The following is a 6,750-nucleotide window of genomic DNA, read 5'->3' as shown; positions in this document are numbered from 1 at the left end:
AACCGTGTGGTTTCAAACCCTTGTAAAGGTGGTTAGTTCTCAGCAGGGCGGTGTTTATAAACGCGCCACTTTGTTTCTCTTGTTTCTGTGTCTGTTGCAATGATTTTCTACAAGAAAAACTACTAGTTCCATGACCTTTGCCTTCTGAAAAGGAGCAGGGAAGGATCCCGTTTGAACTTGTGACATCTTGCCTACTGCAGGTAGAGCTGGTAGAATCACAAGTGATTCCTCCCTGCTCTGGGCTGACCTGTGTTTACCTCCCTCCTCCTTTCCGCTCCATGCCCAGCAGTCTACTGAACACCCTTAGGAGGAGGAGAACTCCAGATTGTTCCTGGCTGGCTGGCTACTGAGCAGAGCTTTGTTCCGGAGAGTGGATCTCACACAGACATCTAGTTTGTATCCTGGGGATTTGACTATGATTGTTTTCCTCATTTCAACACACCACACTGGAGCCTGCACTCAGGATTTCCTTTTAATGAAGAACCTCCCCTCACATCTTCAGAGTAAACTTACCAAACACACGGGGCTGGGTATTTTAACTCAGCTTGGAAGGAAGCAGAATTGTCCGCACCTCAGAGTACCAGAAAAATACAGAGGAACTACTGAGATTCCCCTGGCTTGACTGTATACAGCATCACAGAGTAACTTAAACAAGAAAAGGTTCATTTCAGGTATGATACATGAAGAGTTAATATAAAACTATGAATTTGGGGAGTTACAAAAGAGACATTAGACAACTAATAACAAAACGAACAGTTCCTTTTTTTGTTTGTGTGCATGTGCATGCGGAAGTCAGGGCAGCTCTGAGCAGTTAGCTCACGCCTTCCTTGTCCAGGCAAGATCTCTCCTGTGGTTTCTGGTGCTGTTCTGTACTGTGCCGAGCCCTTCAGGCTTGCTCCAAGCCCCCAAGCTCCAGGCAGTTCCGTCAACCTTCCATCTCCAAGTAGCAGTACTAGGGTTGCTGCTGTACACCACCGCACCAGGCTTTATAAAGTGAGTTCCAGAAATAAAAGGCTTTTATGGCTACTGTCTTACCTGCTGAGCCATCTTCCAAGCCATCACTACCACGGCCGCCTCCTCCTCCTCCTCCTCCTCCTCCTCCTCCTCCTCCTCCTCCTCCTCCTCCTCCTCCTCCTCCTCCTCCCCCTTTTAAATAGCATGCTAACTGATTAAAAGAGAAAAACATAGCTAGAACAAAATAGCTAACCCACAAACTATAAAACTATTGTAATAAAATAGTAAAGGTTTCCCCCTCCCAACTTTCTGTCCAATGGAAAAATATTGTAAGATTGTGGCTTGGGTAAGAAACATTTCTCATGCACAGTTGTTGGACGTATAATTGAGCATCCTCTTTCTGGGAAGCAGTTTAGTTGTTTGTGTTCCTTACCCCCTCCCCTACCATGAGAACTTCTTCTAGAAAGGCAAAGATAAAATAGTTGGGTTATATGGAGTACCCATGTACTGTGTAGCCATGGAAAAGGGGGCCGTCAGGGAACTGGTGTTGTGAGCTGTGGTGTTGTGTTATTTTGCTTTGTTGTCTGAGACAAGGTCTCACTCTGTAGCCCAGGCCTGCCTTGAACTCAGAGCTACACATGCTGCCTCCTGAGTGCCGGGATTAGAGGTGTGTGCCACCACGCCCTGCTGGGGTGTTTGTTTGTTTTGTTTTGTTTTTTAAAGATTTTATTTTATTTATTTATTATATATCTAAGTACACTGTCGCTGTCTTCAGACACCCCAGAAGAGGGCATCAGATCTCACTACGGATGGTTGTGAGCCACCATGTGGTTGCTGGGATTTGAACTCAGAACCTCTGGAAGAGCAGCCAGTGCTCTTAACTGCTGAGCCATCTCTCCAGCCCATTTGTTTTGTTTTAATTATTTGTACGTCTCTGTGAGTTTGTGCAGCTGAGTATTCTGTATAGAGGTCCCCTGAACCCAGAGTTACCAGCAGTTGTAAACCACTGAAAGTAGGTTCTGGGAACCAAACTTGGGTCCTTTCCAAAAACTGTGTGCCCTTAACAGATGTGTCATCTCTCCAGCTCTTCAGGGAATTGTTGGTAATACAAAAATAGAATATTGGGGGGGGGTCAAAGAAAAGAAGATCTGGAACTCTACCTGTGTGATAGGATCCAATGTGTATCACAAAATGTGTATCACAAAAGCATATCTGGAATATGGTGTTAGCACTGACTGTTGTCATCTGAGTGTTGTGTTGGAGTATGTGGGTATGTGTGTTTGTGTGCACCTGTGTGAGCATGCTTACGTGCTTGTGTGTAAATAATTTAAAATGCTATTCTGGAAAATTCATCACTGCCATATGGTATGTATGTATGTATGTATGTATGTATGTATGTATGTATGAATGAATGATATATATACCGAAATGATGTTTTGTCACTTAACAAGAAGGGCCTCGCTACCAGAAGTAACAAGGTCTAGTTGGGGTGGTGTATTGTATTAACTTGTGCTGATAAAATTAATGCTTTCTTTTAGAAACCATAAAGGGGGCCTATGCAAAAATTTAAGTAGTGCCCATCTAAGGCCCACGCTGCCTTTGATGTGATCATGCCCCCGAAACTAGGCAGCTGATACATCTCATTTGCAGAGTCTTAAAGTGACTGACTGGGCAGTTCATTCACGATCAAAAAACTCACAGTAGAGGGTGGATTTGAACTCAGGCAGTCTGGATCTAGTGTCCAGGCTATTGAGCCCCAGCATTTTGTATTCTGTTCATTGTGTGAACAGCAGTATCATTTCTGACCCGACTCAGCTGTACCCACCCGCTCTACTGTGTAGCTGGGAAGAGCTTCGACCCTGACAACAGGGAACGGGTCTCTGGGTATGTAGAGCCGGTTTAGTCTTGTAAGATAGGCTTGTGGGAGGGTCCAGGGGAACCTTGCTATTTCTGGAAGCCCCCCCCCCCTCGATTTTGCTGAGACTGGCTCTTTCTCGTTCTCCCTGAAACGTTTCTGCCTAGCCCACCAGGCATTTCTGTAGGTTTGTAATCTTGCATGAGGCTTCTAGACCTAAGGCCTTAGAGGGGAATCCAAGCATGGGAAGGCAGTGACAGGAACCTAGGTATCCCTCAGCTTTGCTCAACTAAGATCCCCACAATTAATATATCATTACTCAAAATGTTTGTGACTAGAAATGCTTACTGTCTGGGAGAAATTTTATACATTATATAATGTGATCGTGGGGATGTATTGAGCCTGGTGTGGCCTTGGCGGGGACAGAGTGACATGGTTTTGTCTCTGGGACAGGGCCCAGTGTGAGTATGAGTGTTGCTGGCTGTTGTGGGCGTAAGCTTGTTTGAATAATAATAATAATAATAATAATAATAATAATAATAATAATAATAATAATTTTGAGGAATGTCTTTTGTTAACATTAATAACTTTATGATAATTAGGAACAGATAGAGTCTAGGAGTTGAGGGTATGGCTATGTCTTAGCAAAATGGTAAACATTGGGATGCCCAGGACTGCCCTTAAGGCTGTAGAAAAGAACTCTTAACATGCTGGGCAGTGGTGGTGCACGCCTGTAATCGGGACTTCTGAGTTTGAGGCCAGCCTGGTCTACAGAGTGAGTTCCAGGACAGCAAGGTCTAGGACTGTACAGAGAAAACTTGTCTCGAGGGTGGGGGGGCTCTTAACACATGAGTTTGAACATATATAATTTTTTAAAATAAAGATATAATATAATTATATGAGGGGCTTTATAAATCTAAAAGAACAAAAATAGTCATTCTGTGAGTTATCTTGTTAGAAAATTATTAAGGAAGGAGATAAAGAGATTTAGGGAGTGGAGATCATAGGTGATCTTATTGAGCTAAGTATTTCCCCCCCCCCCGAGCTAAGTATTTTATTTATGTTTATAAAGAGGTGAATTTTTAAGTTTAGGGTCAGCCTAAGACAAACTAAAGTTAGACTTAGGCGTGATGAAAATGATAATTTTAGGACAGGGCCTCACTTAACTAGTTTATTGTCTGTCTTAATAAAGGTAGACGAATCTTTAAATTTTTTTATAATGTTAAAAATGTATATTTGTTGTCATGGGTCATGGGATAGTGATTTATAAGATAATAAAAAAACTGGAATAAATGACTAGATTGATATGTAATAATGCTTAGAGAATTGACACAAGCCAGCAGGACATGCAGAGAGATCTCTCCGTAACCAACAGGATATGCACAGAGAGATCTCTTGGAATAACAAACAAAATATAGACAGAAAAATCTCCAGGGGAACAAAAAACAACATAGAGAGAAGCAGACTGGAAAAGCTGTATTAAACAGAACACAGGTCTTCAGCTTGTACCCTTCTCTCAGAAGCCCTCTCTAAGCGGAGAGGCTGGTTTTTGGCAGAGATGGCTCTCAAATCTAAACACAGAGTTGTTTCATACACACCTTATACCCATAGCCTAAGGCTAGTTTATGTAACATTTAAAATACTTTTCCACATTAAGCAGGGCATGATGGCTCACACCTATGATTCTAACACTCTGGAGTTGAAAGCACAGGAGGATTGGAAGTCCAAGGTCACCGTTGGCTACATAGCAGTTTGAGGCCAGCCTGTACCTGTTCTCAAACAGCAACAACAATAATTTTTTTTTTAGAACTTCCCACTTATGGTATGCCGTCCGTACTCAGTAGGTTTCTGATTTTGGAGTGTACTGAGTTTTGAGTTTTCTTTTTTGGGAAAGTAAAAAGTTTCAACCCAGGGTTTCGTGCATGCCAGGCAGTTCTCTAGTTTCCAGACCCTTGAGTTTTGTTATCAGCCCACCTATGCTTACTGGTTTTGTTTGCCCATCTGATTGGTTGGTTGGTTGGGTTTTTGTTGTTGTGTTGGTTTAGTTTGTTTTTTCTTTAATTTGATTTTAGTAGTCCTGGGTCTCCGATCCAGGCCCTTATGAATGCTAAGCAAATGCTGTATCATTGAGCCATATACTGGTCTCTAGCTTAACACATGATTTCTTTAATAAACTTGCTTTAACAGGATTTAAAAGTGTACTTAATAAAGTTTTACTCTCTCTGTACATTTGCTAGTTTCTTCAAAATCCATGTGTGGCAAAGATCTGCCAATGATTCAAGTTAGAGCAGTTCCATTTTTGTATTAAAAAGGAATACCTTCAGCGACTGTCTGGACATGTCCCTTGCTGGGGATGGTGCCAGAGCCTGGGTAACCGCCTGAACTTTAATGAAACAGTGGGGTGGGGGGTACTGCATTCCTCAGTGGGGAGGTGGAGGCCTAGAATCAACTTTCTAACATTTTAAGTGGATGGGGGTTGGGACAAGACAGAGCACAGGTACATACATGCCACAGGGTGTGTGTGGATGGCAGGGGACAGCTTGTGAGAATCTGTTCTCTCCTATCACCACGTGGGCCCAGGAGATCAAGCCCAGGCTGACAGGCTTGGAGTCAGCACGGAGCCATCTTGCTAGCTAGCGCCTCCATTTTCTCCTTAGGTATGAGAGAACCTTAGAAATCCATATTTGACAGGATTGATTTGTAGATACTTTCTTATGGCTGCTGTTTCATTTAAAGCAAAGCTGAAGTTGGGACCTTCTACCAAAGTCCACAAAAATCCATATTTTCCTCAAACAGATGCTGAACCCTTTCTCCAGCCATTATACACAATTTGAAGGGGATGGTAAGATGGGGGGGAAAAGGTGTTGAAAAGTAAATTCTTCACAAATTAAAACAAAAGCAAATGTTTGTACAAGTGCACAAGAGGTAGGGTGGATATAGGATGCTTTTAGAATTGAGTCGGGTGTTTCAGAGGGTGGGGAGGAGAGAGGGAGGAAAAAGGAGCGATGGTGTAGTGCATCTTTTTATCGCTGTGTCTCAGGAAAGAGGATAAAGCAGCTCTTGGGTGGTTCTCGGGTCTGGCCAGGTAAATGTTCTTAGTTACAACAGAGTTAAGGGCTTCCCCCTCCTCCAGAGTGGAGGACTGGGACATCACAAGCCAGAGCCATGTGGACAGCCTGGGCAGGCCAGGAGACCTAGAGCTACAGTGGCCACTGGGCCTTCCAGTAGGCCAGTGAACTGCAGAATGAGCCCCCTCAGCCCGTCTGCTGAGCCTGCTGAACAGTAGCAGCTGCTCCACTTTGCCTGTAGATGTTAGCTACATTGGAGGTTTGTGTTGACTGGCCAGGAGGGCAAGATTTATAAGCCAAGGAGCACTGGGAATATTGGGGTAGTCTGAGAAGCAGGACTGTCTACTAATGGACTGTCTACTCAGGAGTTGATTCCTGCTTTAGGTATCCAGGAGAAGTTCATGAGTCCAATGGTAACGTGTTGACACATGTATGTATGAGTGTGTGTGTGCTAGAGAAAACTCGCTTCCATCTCTGTATTGGTGTAGTTGTTGGAGATCGAGACATTGCATGGATAAGAGCCCCTGCTATAAGCTGTCTGTGGGCAGACCTCCCTGATGTCTTCACAAAAGTGCATGGTAGAGGTGGTTGCTGGCCCCTCTCTGTACTCTCGGAGTCTCAAGAAGTCACCAGACATGGGGCTGTAAGCCTGTGGACCTGGTTATTTTACAGGGCACCAGGTTGGGTGAAGTAACCTGGCCCACAGGGTGGCATTGCCCCAACATCGTTTGTTGGACACAGATATGTTTTTGTTCCCGCCCCTAATGGGAGACACTCAATCTCTACCTCAAGGGCTCGGATTGAGTTTCGTAAGCTGTGTATTAGTAGGTGGTTGAAACACTTGGCTGGATCTTAGCAGTGTAACCTGTGTGG

At 43.9% G+C, this 6,750-nt stretch overlaps 1 protein-coding gene across 3 annotated transcripts in view; it reads left to right on the top strand.

The window, feature by feature from the left end:
* Positions 1 to 6,750, top strand: part of Spred2 (sprouty related EVH1 domain containing 2) — a 98,551-nt gene that overhangs the window by 30,067 nt on the left and 61,734 nt on the right. The window contains exon 1 of one of the 3 annotated variants that reach the window (XM_029545048.1): positions 68 to 671. The exons of the other annotated variants lie outside the window; for them this stretch is intronic. The gene's annotated coding sequence lies outside the window, so the exon portion shown is untranslated. Of the gene's footprint in view, positions 1 to 67; positions 672 to 6,750 lie in introns of those variants that run through there. 3 annotated transcript variants of the gene reach the window in all.

The sequence above is a fragment of the Mus pahari genome, chromosome 13 (assembly GCF_900095145.1).
Source record: "Mus pahari chromosome 13, PAHARI_EIJ_v1.1, whole genome shotgun sequence".
NCBI lineage: Eukaryota > Metazoa > Chordata > Mammalia > Rodentia > Muridae > Mus > Mus pahari.
Note: the sequence above shows the minus strand (reverse complement) of the source record. Positions and strands in the feature narration are given on the sequence as shown.